This window comes from Miscanthus floridulus, chromosome 19, assembly GCF_019320115.1.
Source record: "Miscanthus floridulus cultivar M001 chromosome 19, ASM1932011v1, whole genome shotgun sequence".
NCBI lineage: Eukaryota > Viridiplantae > Streptophyta > Magnoliopsida > Poales > Poaceae > Miscanthus > Miscanthus floridulus.
The window spans coordinates 4,818,399-4,833,596 of record NC_089598.1 but is presented as its reverse complement, the minus strand read 5'-3'; the positions used below and the strand labels follow the sequence as shown (position 1 = coordinate 4,833,596).

The following is a 15,198-nucleotide window of genomic DNA, read 5'->3' as shown; positions in this document are numbered from 1 at the left end:
GTGGCACGCAGTGCCTGGCGTCGCTTTTTGTCCAGCCGTTCGGCTAGAGCTGGGCTGATAAGCCTAAGCACATCCAGCCCAGCAAGCCGTTTCATGCCAACCCAACGGGGTGCATGTGCAGTCTGGTAACAATCCTACAATGAACCACCTAGTTATTGTCCTCAAGCTCGCGTGTGCAGCCCAAGTCCAGGTCCAGTAGTTAGTTGGATTTTAATTTGTGATGCTGCCCTGAACTGAAACAGAGCACTCCAGCTTGCCTGGCAGTTATCGTCGCCACGTAGTCATGTAGGGAAAATAGTACATCACTGAACTGCTACCTGTGTTTTTTTTCTACTGTGCTAGAGCACAATGCAAACTCAAACACATTTCATTTCAACAGGAAAACAGAAGGTCCAAGAAATGGAGAGCTAGCCTGGAGCTCTGTTTGCTAAATAAATTCTTCAGCTTGCAGTCTATAGGTAGGGATGAAAACGGATCGGATACAGACGGATATCACCGATATTACATTTGTTTTCGTATTTCTTTCCGGATTCGGATTCGAATACGGATAGTGTCAACTATGTCGGATAGGATACGATTGGATATCGACATCATAAATATGCGATTTGAGTATTCGGATACAGATACGGTATCGGATGTTGGATATCTGGACTCGGATACGGACAGATCTCAACCCCTCTAAACGGATTCGGTTTCGAATACGGTTGGAAAATATCCGTACCGTTTTCATCCCTATACTTGCTCTCTGCTCAAACTCGATCAGGGCCTGCGATCAGCTCCTTCCTTGCAGTAGTAGCCCTCTCACCTTTGAGCACTTTATTTATTGGAAGATTAGCTTTACTGGAGAATACATTCTCCAATCAGACGACTTTATTTACTCACTAAGAAAGGTTTATGCAATACATTCATCAATCAGACGACTTCACCGGAGATTAATTTGCTTCAGAAAGGGTGCCGCAAGAACGACCAATCATTTGCAGATTCTGGAAACGATACTACGAGGAAGTCAGCATCATTGGAATTTCCAAAAGTAAAAAAGAGAATTCATTAAGCATGTTGATATAACGAACCTTGGTTGCAACTTTCATCTAGTCCTCACTTCTCAATCTGAAGCACCCCAGCTTATTCATTAATGATGCGATTCTCCCAGTAAGCCCTGATCATAGATGATGTTAGAATTTATATATGCATGTAAATGAATGTGGAATTAGAGACATTGCTGGTGAAGTGCCATGGTCCACCGTCCAAGTATTATTACTATTATTATAGTCTCCTAAATTCGTATATGTAGGGACCAAAAAATGACATATATAAAAAGATATCTATGTGAATATTAATGTGGCCGGCGTGTTGATTCTTAAACTTTGCATGTACGTACGTGTTTACCCATCTGTGTATCAATGCGTGCACTTCATGGCTCACTAGATCTTCTGTACATGGTTGAATAGATGTTCTGCACACTTCATTATTTTAAGGTTTTTTATTTATCTGTAAATCGCGTCACGTCTTGTGATAACTAATACTAGAATAATAACAATCGAGCTCCTGGCCATTTATATTAAATTAGTTAAAATGAAACCAAGAAATTAAGTAGAGATTACCTTGAAGAAGATGGGGGTCTAGAGTTTTCTCCTCGAGGTGATCCAGACGTTGCTGTAGGCTCGGTGGAAGCTGCTTTATACCATCACACAATTGAATCTCAAGAACTCTAAGAGATGAGTATGCTTGATGAGCAGGCCCATTCGGTAAGGATTTCAGGTTTCGGCAAGACGAAACATTGAGTTTTTCCAGTGACGGGACCTCTCCTGACACGGAAACAAGACTGCTGCACCACCAAATCTCCAAGGTCTTGATGGACGGAGGAAGGTTGGCAACCTCTGTCAAGCCATCACAGAATTTTATCTCTAGAGATTCTAGGCATGGAAAGAAGCAATGGTTTCCAGTGACGGGACCTCTCCTGACACGGAGTAGATGCTCTGTATGTCTAGAGATTCAAGGCATGGAAAGAAGCAATGATTACTGCTGGCTGATGATGATGACACCGGCTTCAGTACTACAGCTGTAGACACCGTGGATTCATCCTCATTGCTGGACGAGGACGACCCTGCAGCGATCAATGATGATGACGTTTCCAGCCCCGTCGTGTCCTGCTGCTCACCGAATGCAATGGATTTGAGACTCTTGCACTCCTCAACAAGTAACGTCTTGAGAGATGTCTACAGGGCCTTGTTTAGATCACCTCCAAATTCCAAGTTTTTTTACTCTCTCTTCATCACATCAATTTTTAGGCGCTTGCATGGAGTATTAAATGTAGGTAAAAAAAATAACTAATTGCACAGTTTAGTTGGAAATCACGAGATGAATCTTTTGAGCTTAGTTGGTCCACGATCGGACAATATTTACCAAATAAGACGAAAGTGTTACTATTCATCGGTTTGAAATTTTTTGCAATCTAAACATGGCCTAGGTTTGGGACCTGTACCAAAGATTCACAGTGAAATAACATTAGGGACTCCAGACGTGGCAGGAGGGTTCCACTCCGTTGTACGAGAGCAGATTGCTCAGGAGAAGCTTCATCTTCCGTGAGTCCTGTCAGTTTGTTGCACTCGCGAATCTCTAACGTCCTCAAGGATACAAGGCCCCGTTTAGTTGCCGGCCGATTTGGCGCCGCCAGAATTTTGAAACACTGTAGCGTAATGTAGCATTTCGTTTGTATTTGGTAATAATTTTTCAATCGTTGACTAATTAGACTCAAAACGTTCGTCTCGTAAATTACAACCAAACTGTGCAATTAGTTTTTTATTTCGTCAACATTTAGTACTCCATGTATGTACCGCAAGTTTGATGTGACGGAGAATCTTCTTTTTGCATAGTGTCAAAGTTTGGAATTTGGGGTAACTAAACAAGGGCCTAGCCCTGGAACAATTTCTCTGGCCAGTAGACTAGAGCATCGACTCATAAATGTCCAATGTTGCTTGCTGTCCAAAACATTTCCATAGCGCCAGTGCACTCGAGCCAGAGAAGAAAAGGTCACACCCTCCTAAGCACAGATCTCCCAGGGGGGATTTATGCTCACGTACTACCACCAGTTCGGCAGATTTTTCTTCTTTATTTGTTGCACTCGAACAAGTAACATTTCCATAGCGCCAGTGCACTCGAGCCCAATAGTTCTACATTTATTAGCCTCGGTGCTTCCGGAAAAGTAGTCAACTCTGGGCAACCAATAACTTCTAGTTGCTCAAGCGAAGGAAATGTTACTTGTTCTCCTAAAGATCCTTGGACCGCCTCCCATCTGTGAAACTTGTCCAGACCACTTAAACACATTCCCTTCAATGCTGGAAACGGGGAGCGGCACTCAGCGCCATCTCTACCGGATGATTTTTTAATCACCGACGCTTTTGGTAATGCTAAGAGCTTTTGACAAAGCACGATCCTTAGATTCTCAACCTTAGGAAATAATATCTGCTCCTCTCCTTGCACCTCATTCCTATCCCACCACATCTCAAAATTTGGCATATTCTTCAACGACATCATCTTCAGTTTCTGAAACTTGGACGGGGCACCACCGCTGAACAAGCAATGTAAATTTTGTAGGTTGCTCAGGTGAAGAAACTGGAGGGACGGTAACTGCCAGAGTGCAGGAAGCTTCTCAAGATTTTGGCAATCTTCTAACTCGAGCTCCACCATGCCTTGCAACTCAAGCATCCATGTTGGAATACCACTGCTACTGCAGCAATACATCCTCAGAGCCTTTAGCCCATCATGAGGTCGGAGGCCTTCCAGCACCTCCTTATGTGCCTCCTTGTCATTATCGTCAGACCATCTTAATGTTAGTTCTTCCAGCCTTTTCTTGTCCCAGAGTTTTGCTGCTTTTGCATCTGCTCCTGTCGCATTTTCAAGCTTCCTTAGCTCTAGCTGGCCACCAAGGTCCAAGTTCTTCAGCGCTTCCATGTTACTGCAACCCGAGCCAGTACCTAATACAAAGCATGTAAGCGTCTGCAGGGAAGTGAGGTGTCCGAGGTTTGGAGGCATGCTCGTTAACTTCGGACATCCGTGAGTGTAGAGGTGACGGAGGGCAGTCATATACTTCATTCCCTTTGGAAGTTGTTGAAGACGTGCACAATAAGATAGGTTCAATGTTTGCAGATGATACAGGATGGTAATGTCTTCAGGAAGTGCTACAATATTACTTCTTGAGAGATCAAGATACCTTAGGTGATGAAGATATTTCGGCTTTAGAAATCGACCTTGCCGTGTCTTTAAGGCTCGGACAGGCCTCAAATATTTTGATAATTTCTGCACATCTGCTATTTTGGATCTATCACATATTAGTGTCTGGATAGCTGGAGACCCTTTCTCTATGGAAGCATTCAAAACATTTTCTTCAATGTCAACTGATAGAAATAAATGGCGAGCGGAGTATGGAAAATCCTCACTTTGGCTCAGTTTTGTATCTATTGCAGCACATTCTTTTCCCATTGAATCCTGTGCAACATCATGCATAAGGTCATGGATTTTACAAGTAATTTGTCTGTAAAATTTGTCTTGCTCTTTGAGCTAGCTCATTGAAAATTTGTTTACCAATGTCTTCAGGACACACTCTTTTTTGCTCCGGGATAAAACTATTAGCCATCCATAGTCGGATCAGCATTTCCACATCAATCTCATGATCCTTAGGAAACATAGCACAAAAGGCAAAGCACTGTCGCATATGTGGTGGCAAGCAATTGTAACTGAGCTTGAGTACTGGTAAGATTCCATTTTCGTCATCACAAATTGTGCTTCGGTTTAATACCGCCTCCCATTCTTGCATGGTATTCTTAGTACGAAGTACAGAGCCCAATGCTGTAGCAGCTAAAGGAGAACCGGAACATCTCTTCGCAACATCACCAACCATACTGAGTAGCTGATCATCAGGCTTTTGTGCTTGCACACTAAATGCTTCTTTCTCGATAATTTTTTCTATGTAGCTTTGTTCCAGGTGCTTGATCTTATGGGCTTCGATTGTCCCCATGAACCGAGCAATTTCTTCATCACGAGTTGTTGTCAAAACTGAGCTACCGGGGGCACCATGATGAAGGTAGGACCTCAACTTATCCCACTTGTTGGCCTCACGGTTCCATACATCATCTAGTACAAGGAGATACTTCTTCCCACTCACTGCACTTTTAAACATTTCCATTGTTGAACCACCAGTCATTTGATAGCCATTCTTTTTAGCCTCTTTCACTATTGTTTCAAACAGGGAATCCACATCAAAGTTTCCCGACACACACACCCAGATCTGAACCTTGAAGTGCTTCTGAATGGCGAAGTCCTTGTAAACAAGCTGCGCTAATGTGGTCTTGCCCATCCCACCCATTCCTACTATAGGAAGGACTGTGAGACCCACATTGCCCCCTTGGCCAAGCAATGCATCAACAATCTCCTTCTCTTTTGCTCTTGAGTCACTTGCAATGTTCACATAATTGTCTGGCATGTTAGGATCTGTCCGCCTCCACTTCATGGACATTGGTGGCTGTGGTTTGAATTCGAACCTGAAGGTATTCATCTCTGCTACGAGGACATCAATTTCTTGCAAAATCATACGGAGCTTGTTTGCCATCCTATGACGGAACACAAACCGGTTGTGAGAAGGGAAGAGCTTTATGACATCCATACCGAACTCCTTGTAGTGCCCCTCTGCCTTTGCCTTGCGGCGGAGTGCCTCGTACTTGAACTCGTCAAGGACATCGTTCGCCTTGTAGGCCACGGTCCGGAGCTCCTCAAGCCAAGCTTTTGCCCCCTCTCTGTTTTTCGCTGCCTGCTCCTCGGCGTCAGTGATGACGTCCAGGATGGCGGGCAGCTTGCGCTTGAGGAGCTTGTGCTGCTCCTCCATGCCCTCCATGACCTTGTACTGGTCCAGGAGGTGGCTGGAGGCCTTCTCCTTCACCATGGACACCAGCGGCCCGACCACCATGGTGGCCAGTACCTCCGCCATCGGAACTCCTGGAGCTCGATCAGAACACGGGTGCAGGGTGCAAGGAAGCACAGCTGCTGGGTGGTGAAGGGACTGGATGTGGATCTGATGAGGAGGTGCTTTGGAGGAAGATGTAACCAGTAACGCGTGCGCTGACTATCAGCCAAGTGGCTCTGCTTGGTAGAAGTATGGCTTGCAGGTGAGGCGCGCTATACTGTAGCCGGCCTAATGTACAGGTGAGATCAGCTCCTTCCTTGCAGTACTAGCCCTCTCACCTTTGAGCACTTTATTGCAATGCAAGACTAGCTTTACTGGAGAATACATTCTTCAATCAGACGACTTTACTCGCTAAGAAAGGTTATGCAATTTATTCTTTAATCAGACGACTTCACTGGAGATTAATTAGGTTCAGGAAGGTTCACGCAAGAACGACCAATCATTTACAGAGTCTGCAAACAATCCTACGAGGAAGTCAGCTTCAAGAGCTAGCATCACTGGAATTTCAAAAAAGAAGAAGGGCAGTCATCAAGCATGCTGATATTACGTACGAACCTTGGTTACAACTTTCATCTAGTCCTGACTCCTCGATCTGAAGCACCCCAGCTTATTCATTAATGATGCGATTCTCCCAGTAAGCCCTGATCATAGATGATGTTAGAATTTATATATGCATGTAAATGAAGGTGGAATTAGAGACATTGCTGGTGAAGTGCCATAGTCCACCGTCCAAATATTACTATTATTATTATCCTAAATTCGTATGTAGGCACCAAAAAGTGACATATTATATACAAAAAGATATCTATGTAAATATTAAGGCGGCCGGCGTGTTGATTCTTAAACTTTGCATGTACGTACGTATTTACCCATCTGTGTATCAATGCGTGCACTTCATGGCTCACTAGATCTCCTGTACATGGTTGAATAGATGTTCTACACACTTCATTATTTTAAGGTTTTCTATTTATCTGTAAATCGCGTCACGTCTTGTGATAATTAATACTAGAATAATAACAATCGAGCTCCTGGCCAGTTATATTAAATTAGTTAAAATTAAACCAAGAAATTAAGTAGGGGCCTGTTTAGTTACTCCAAATTCCAGAATTTAGCACTATGCAAAAAGAAGATTCCCCATCACATCAAACTTGCGGTACATGCATGGAGTACTAAATGTTGACGAAATCAAAAACTAATTGCACAGTTTGGTTGTACTTTGCGAGACGAACGTTTTGAGCCTAAGTAGTCAACGTTTGGACAATTATTACCAAATAAAAACAAAATGCTACAGTAAACACTGTAGCCACAGTGTGTCTGCCGGCGCCGACTTCGTCCGCAACTAAACGAGGGCTAGAGATTACCTTGAAGAAGATGGGGGTCTAGATATTTCTCCTCGAGGTTATCCAGACGTTGCTGTAGGCTCGGTGGAAGCTGCTTTAGACCAAACATTGAGTTGTTCCAGCGACGGGACCTCTCCTGACAGGGATACAAGACTGCCACAATGCGAAATCGTCAAGGTCTACAGCTGGCTGATGATGATGACACCGGCTTCAGTACTACAGCTGTAGACACCGCGGATTCATGCTCAGGCCTCGGTTAGTTGGCGCCGCCGAAAATACGGTAGATTGCTGTAGCATTTCGTTTGCATTTGGTAATAATTGTTCAATCGTTGACTAATTAGGCTCAAAACGTTCGTCTCGTAAAGTACAACCAAATTGTGCAATTAGTTTTTAATTTCGTCAACATTTAGTACTCTACCACAAGTTTGATGTGACGAGGAATTTTCTTTTTGCATAGTGCTAAAGTTTTGATTTTGGTGCAAACTAAACATGGCCTCATTGCTGGACGAGGACGACCCTGCAGCGATCAATGATGACGACGTTTCCAGCCCCGTCGTGTCCTGCTGCTCACCGAATGCAATGGATTTGAGACTCTTGCACTCCCCAATAAATAACGTCTTGAGAGACGTCGATAGGTTTGGGACCTGTACCAAAGATTCGCAGCCACGTATCACTAGGGACTCCAGACGTGGCAGGAGGGTTCCACTCCGTTGTACGAGAGCAGATTGCTCATGAGAAGCTTCATCTTCCGTGAGTCCTGTCAGTTTGTTGCACCATAAAATCCCTAACGTCCTCAAGGATACTAGGCCCTGGAACAATTTCTCTGGCCAGTAGACTAGAGCATCGCACTGAGCAGTTTTTAAAGTTGCTAGCTGTCCAAAACATTTCCATAGCGCTAGTGCACTCGAGCCAGAGAAGAAAAGGTCACACCCTCTTAAGCACAGATCTCCCAGGGGGGATTTATGCTCACGTACTACCACCAGTTCAGCAGGGCTAGCTAGGCTGGCTGGTACTGGGCTTATCAGCCCAGCCGTTCGGCAGCCCAGCCCCAGCCGAACGGCTGGTTATAAGCCACCCGCTCGTCCTCCGAATCCCCAGCGTGCGGCGCCTCCCTCATATTCTCCCCTTCACGTCGGTGGCTAGGGTTTCCCGCACAAGCACCGCTCGTCGCCGTCTCTCCGCGCGAGTCCCGGCGGTCGTCTACGTCGCGTCGCCGGGCCCCATTGGTGGCCACCGGATCCGTCCGCGCCCGCCTCTCTACGCCGTCCTCCTCGCTGGGCCTACGGTGACAGTGACGTCCGCCTCCTTCCCCGATCCTGCCTCCATCGACGGCGCCTTCGTCCAGCAAAGTAACCCCCGAATCCCACGCCGTCGTCCTCTCACCTGGCCGCCTTTGAGCCCCAGCTCGTCGTCTTGTAGGTTGACCCCCGCGCGGCTAGGGTTTCCCCGCACTCTCACCGGGCCTCGTTAACAGTGCTCTCCGCCTCCCTCCACGACCCCGCCTCCATCAACGGCGACTCTCTCCAGCACGGTAAGCCCCCGGATTGTACGTCGCCACAGTCTCACCCGGCCGGATATGAGCCCCACTGCCTTGTCTTTTAGGTTTACCCCCGCGCTGCACCCATCATCACCGCCAGGACCCGGTCGATGTCTGCTCCTTCCAGGTGTTTCCGAGCCGCCGTCCTCTTTCCAGGTGTAGCCCATCATTTCCAAATTCGCTATTTGCTTTTTGATCATAGTCCAGGAATTACATACAGTGGTTTTGTTAACACTAGAGCATTTGTAAGCACTAGAGCACATTGTTTGACAGCATACATAAATGAGAAGTAAAAAACATAAACATCTACGAAGTGAAATCCTTTGTCTCAAATGCCTTGAATGTCCAGTGGCGAATCTGGATTACATGATTATGGGGTCATGTCTATAAATAGGTGGGGTCATATTACTCATTAGGAACTTTTAGTACTATATGCACTAATTTTTCATTGAAATTGTCAAATCCGTCGGGGTCGACGGACTCCGATGACAAGCTGTAGCTTTGCCCCTGTGAATGTGAATCCTTTAACAGTAAAGCGAATTATCTATTGGTGTACCCTTCTTGTAACTTATTTTTAATGCAGAGGTGTTGGAAATATCAAGAACCGACTGCTCAATTAATTCAATTTAAGGCTAAGATTATTTCCATTGAAAGATAAGAGTTTGTTGGTTGTGGAAGTGTGAACTATCATAGTGCAATTCCAAACCTCAGGTAACAGCATATATCAACAAACCAATGTATGCAAGGTAATTGGATAGTAGAAAGGAGAACAGAAGATGCAATATATCATTTATGTATGCTGTCAAACAATGTGCTCTAGAAATTACATACAGTGCTTTTGCTTACACTAGATCATAGGTTACAAGTTCCAGTGTTATGTTTTAGCTTCAAATGCTTCATCTATTACTTCAGATTCCAGGTTGTTTTTACTTGAGTACCAGTGTGTTTGTTGTGTACCTGGAATGGAGAGTTTTCAGCCACTAAGAGCTGTTGATTTGTTGGTACTAGGGGTTTGTCCATTACCTGTCGATTTGTTGGAACTAGGGGTTTCACATGAATACATGCATGCAATCCTGACAATCTCACATGTTTGTATGCCTGCAAATGCGTGTTCACAGTATGCAATATGAGACGTTATATGTTATCGCAGTTATTCTTTTTCTCCCTTCTTGCACTAATAGCAGGGGCTATTGGTTTCTCTGCCATATGCAAGCATTATAGTTTTGTTAGTATAACCCATTTAGCTTGTATCCTTCAACTGCGCCCATTCTGTAGACTACTATAACTTTAGAAGCTGCGTCAACACTGCTTAAATGAACATCTTACAAGTATGCTCTATGTTTACACTACAGAGATTTCAGGGATGTTTGATTCGCTGGTGACCAATGCTACCCAAACTGGCAGCGTCGTCGACTTCCTCTTGCTCTGCACCTGCTGGCAGGCATTACAACCTCCGCTCAAAACACCGCAAACGGTTCGAAAAGGCAAGTTCTCTTTTCCGTCCCCCATTCTCATCTTTGCGTACTGGGAACTACCCTTCGTATAACATAAGATATGCATCCATGTACATAATCCCTTCGAATGACTATCCTTGCATCAGATGAGCCAGGAACGTGCTAGCTGGGATGATAGAACCTGCTCTCCCCTTCTTGACCTAATCATCAAGCAGAAAGACCTCTGTCACTAGAACACCACTTCGCCAACCTCACTAGGGTGGACCAATGTCGTTCGTGGCTTCAATGAAGTCACGAGGCTCGGGTACACCAAGAAAAAGTGCCAGAACAAGTACAACGAGCTGAAATGTTTGTATTTCAATTGGCGCTATGGCCAGACCCATACTAGGCTAGGCCGTGACCCGCTTACTGGAGAGGTTACAGCTGACCTCGAGTGGTACGGCGCCAGCCCCGGGGTACTAACTACACGCATTTCCTAGACTATTTTTTAGCAATTAGGTCCTCACTAACTCAGTACTAACTTTGCCATCACTGGAACACGTGCAGGAAAGTAGCCAACCCGCTCGTGACAAGTTCAGACGCCCCCAATGCTGTGAGCAACTGATCATGATTTTGGGACGCACCCCACGTGATAGGGGCGAGTTGGTATCGGCGGGGGGGGGGGCATCAACCTGACAAGACACCCAGTAGTGGAAGCCCTCGCACTCCTCTGGGCTTGTCGGACGAGCCGGTCCTACCACATAGTGGTGGTCAGCCCTCGAAGAGAGTCCATAGGGAATATTCTGTTAACAGTTCTCGCAGTAAGAAGAGTAGCAAGACTCCATCCATTGACGACTGCCTTGAAGACCTGAGCCACATCATCTGGGAGGCTAGGTCCCAGAAAGCCCGTCAAGGCACAGATGCTGAGGAGTTGGCCCAAGTCCATCAAATTCTGTTGCAAGATGGTTACAGCGAGACTGATGTAGTATTCGCGCAAGCCCTTAATCTTTGCAACAACAGGCTCCATCATTGGGCTTTTCTTAATATGAAAACTAAAGAGGGCCGGCTGAACTAGATCAATGTGACGTGGGACTTCGTGTGCTCCACAAAGTCCCAGTGATCAGCACTATTGTTCGTACTGCGGTTTTTTCTACTATTTCTATTTTCCACCATGTGCATGTTGAGTTGATTCTGTTTGTTGTTTCGTTATGTTCATTTTGTTTGTTTTAACAAAGACCTTTGTGGAGAACTACGTGCATGTCATTGTCTTGTGTTTTGAATAAAAATATATGTGTCTATGCATGGATCAAGTTTTTGTTGTTCATTCCTTACATACATTTGTCTAGGTGGTAGTGCCAACTACCTAGTTTAGGTAACTTGACATGTTCACTTATTAGCAAATGTTTTGTTCCCAATATATGCATCAGCATCTTACTGATTTGTGCCCATTTGCAGGTAGCATAATGAGCAGCACTGATGAGTCATCGTACATCGACACTTCCAGTGATGGATCGAGCACTGTGATCTTGGAGAAGGCAACAGTCATGCTGCGGAGGTTGAAAGGTATTATGTCGCAACAAATGTCTGAGGTAAATCCTCCTTGTCCCATTCCTAAACTATCTGGAGCCCAATGGATGCAGCTTACCCTTACCGACCAAACCAAATGTATAGACAATTTGCGCATGACGCGTGATGCCTTCATGCATTTGCATGACACCCTGCTTCCTTTCGGCCTGCCCTCAACAGATAAGTGTACCTCGGTAGAAGCTTTAGACATGTACATCTAGACCTGTGCCCACCAATCTGCAAGTAGAGAGTGCAAAGATAGGTTTGAAAGGTCTTTAGATACAGTTAGCAGAAAGATAACAGCAGTTGCAGAGGTCATGTATAGGTGGGCAAGTACTGTCCTAGTGCCCGCAGATAGGAACTACGCACGCGTAAGCCAGAAACTTGCTGCATATGCACCATGGTTTGATGGATGCATAGGTGCTATAGATGGCACGCACATAGAGGTTGAGGTTAACCGTGAAGCAAAGGCTGATTTCTTCAATAGGAAAGGCGAAACAACAATTAATGTTTGCACCATCGTGGATATGGATGGCCATTTCACATACGTGGGGGCCGGGAAGGCAGGGGCATGTCATGACATGGCGGTGTTGAAAGACTGTCAGGACGACGGTTGGTTCCCACATCCCCCAGCAGGTTCGTGATGCCTAGCAAAAATTTTTACTTTGTGTATGCCTAGCAAAAGATTGCTTGATATATGATATACATATGCACTTTGGTGATCTGTTGGTTTTGCTTGGATGATGTAGCATTGATGAAATCTCATATGTTGATTCAGCTAAATATTCTGCATTACATGTCATCTGCTGATAAGCTTTAGAATTTTACAGGATTGTGCTTGTTTCTAATTCTAGCCTTTCTATGTTGTACAAGAATGCACTACTATTATGAAAAGGAATGTTCTTCTGTGCATATAGGCAAAATTTATAGACTAAAGGAAGTATTTGAAAACTAGTTACATTCTGATATGAAAAATCACAACGTTTCAGTCAGTGTTGACAGGACTAATTGGTGATCTGTTGTCATATCTTGGAGGCCGGTACTACCTAGCGGACGCGGGTTACATAGATATGCCAGGTTACATGACTCCCTACAGAAACACAAGGTACCATATGAACGATTTTAGGGGCGTAGAGTTTCATCGGTTGCAGCGGGAGGAAAAATTCAACTACATTCATGCGAAGTTGCGAAATGTCATTGAAAGGAGGTTTGGGGGCTTGAAAGAACGTTGGCATATTCTGAATGGGGTGCCGTACTGCAAGAGGAAGAAGCAGGGTATGATAGTCATTTAATGCTTTGCTTTAGAAAATTACTTGTGGATGCTTAAGTACGGAGCTGATCCACCTTCGTATGAGCTGCCGGAGTGGGTTGAGCTAAATCAGGGAACCCCAACCTCTGGAGTTAGGGAGTTGATATCTATGGTTGTGTGGAGTGGTATCTGATTTAGGAAAGTTGAGGTAATGCAGCTACTTTCTAAATATCTGCCTGCTGTTTACAGTACTGAATTGTGGTAGGTAATTACTCCTCAAACATTAGCACCTCAAAATTAAAATTAGATAACTGTTAGTATACTAAGCTTTTCTTTGCATAGTTGATTACACCTCAAACATGTGAACCTATCACTACTGGTAGAGTTGCAATGGTAGGATCAGGAGTAGGATCAGTCACATGGTTCCCTGGTGCTTCAGCTGGTACTATATGTCCTTGAAATTAGATAACTGTTAGAATACTAAGCTATTTTATGTCCTGACGGAGTATTTGGTAATTCTCAAAACCTTCAGGATTTCCCCGCTGGCCCATCAAGCAAGTTCGAGGATTTGAAGGACTTTGTGAGATCAAATTTTGAGATATGTGAATGGGTAGGACTCTCAGTGGTGGCTGCTCAGGTTAGATTCTGCTGTATCTCCACTGCAGTAAAAGGCAATTGTTCATTATTGTAGAATTCTACCTTGCATATGACTAGTAAATGTTGTACAAGTTCTTGTGAATGGAGTTAGAAGACACTCGACACTAGTATGTGCAACTTAGTGTGGTGGGGTTTGAACATTTTGCCTTTGAAGAATGCTTAGAAACAAATCGCTTCTAGCATATGCTTTCTTAAGATTGTTTGAGAAATAAGCAAACATGACTGGTGCAATGATTGTACCTCATCTGTTTAAAAGTGATAATAATCATTTTTCTAAATGAAATCAGGTGCTGGCATCCTATTCTAGGGGGATTCCAAATTTTGCTTCTCATATGTTTCTGTTTAATTTGAGTAGCTGCATCATCAAAATTGTACTTCTGAAGGAAAAACTAGACTTTTGAGCATGAGTGACCCTCTGTTAACATATTCAGTTTTTCAGGTGTTATCAATCATTCTGGGGATGGTACAACTTTGCCTGCGAGGATGCCTCTCTTGAGAAATCAGGCCCAACATTTGAACCTCAAACATGTTGATTACACCTCAAACATGTGAACCTGTCACTGCTGGTAGAATTACAATGGTAGGATCAGCAGTATTTTAGTTCCATAATATTTGAAAGTTAGCATCATGGTAGAACTGTATTTGTTTTAAGTTCACATGCTTACTTCATCTTTTCATTCAACAAAGTTAATCAACAGGCCACATGAAGGTCCAGACGCAAGAGACAAGCGACATGATCTCTTAGGAATGGATAATGGATATACAATTGATCATGAAGTAGAATGTGGGAAACTAATTACTCTCTTCAGTGCACCAGACTACCCACAGTTCAGGTGATAATTTTTGCTTCCATCTTCGATATTGAATCCCTTCTTGGCTTATTGTTGCAAGTTCTGTAAGAGATTTATTCACCTTCTAAAACTTTTTGACTAATATATAAGTTCTGCCTTTTTTGTATCCTTTGCATATTATGGTAATAATAATATGGTGTTAACTCTTTGTTTCTGGACCTGGTATAGGCTACAGAGGAACGGCATAACAATCGTGGAGCATATATTGTCCTTAATCCACCCGATTTTGCTACTCCTGTTTTCCGTAGCTTCGAAGCTGTAAAGCCTCGACCTGTGGTATGTGACTCAATCCTCAATAATATACTCAGAACTACTTGATTTTGTAATGTGAGACTTAAACAATCAATCTGGAGTGGGGGAAACAAATCAATTGACCCGGAGTATCTTTTTTCTTTTGTTTTCCTATATATATGCAGGCCTTAGATGGTGTACATGATGTTGTCACTAGGAAGCCAACAGATGACTGTCCAGACGCGTCACTAATGTGCTTTTTCTAGCATAGTGGAAACTAGAAATCACAGTTCAACTAAATCATACATCGTTATACTATCAGGCTTGAAATTCAATGTCCAAGTCTCGATCTTGTCCACCATCTTAGAGACTGTTCTT

General features: G+C 44.1%; 1 long non-coding RNA gene and 1 pseudogene across 1 annotated transcript; one reads left to right on the top strand and one right to left on the bottom strand.

Annotated features, from left to right (window-relative positions):
• Window positions 1-461: 461 nt before the first annotated feature.
• On the bottom strand, window positions 462-6,651 carry LOC136529110 (putative disease resistance protein RGA4; annotated as a pseudogene).
• A 1,871-nt stretch (window positions 6,652-8,522) lies between these two features.
• Window positions 8,523-8,964, top strand: LOC136529378 (uncharacterized). The gene is made up of 3 exons (XR_010777274.1): window positions 8,523-8,645; window positions 8,716-8,827; window positions 8,899-8,964. It is a non-coding gene; the product is annotated as an uncharacterized lncRNA (long non-coding RNA).
• The last annotated feature ends 6,234 nt before the right edge of the window (window positions 8,965-15,198 follow it).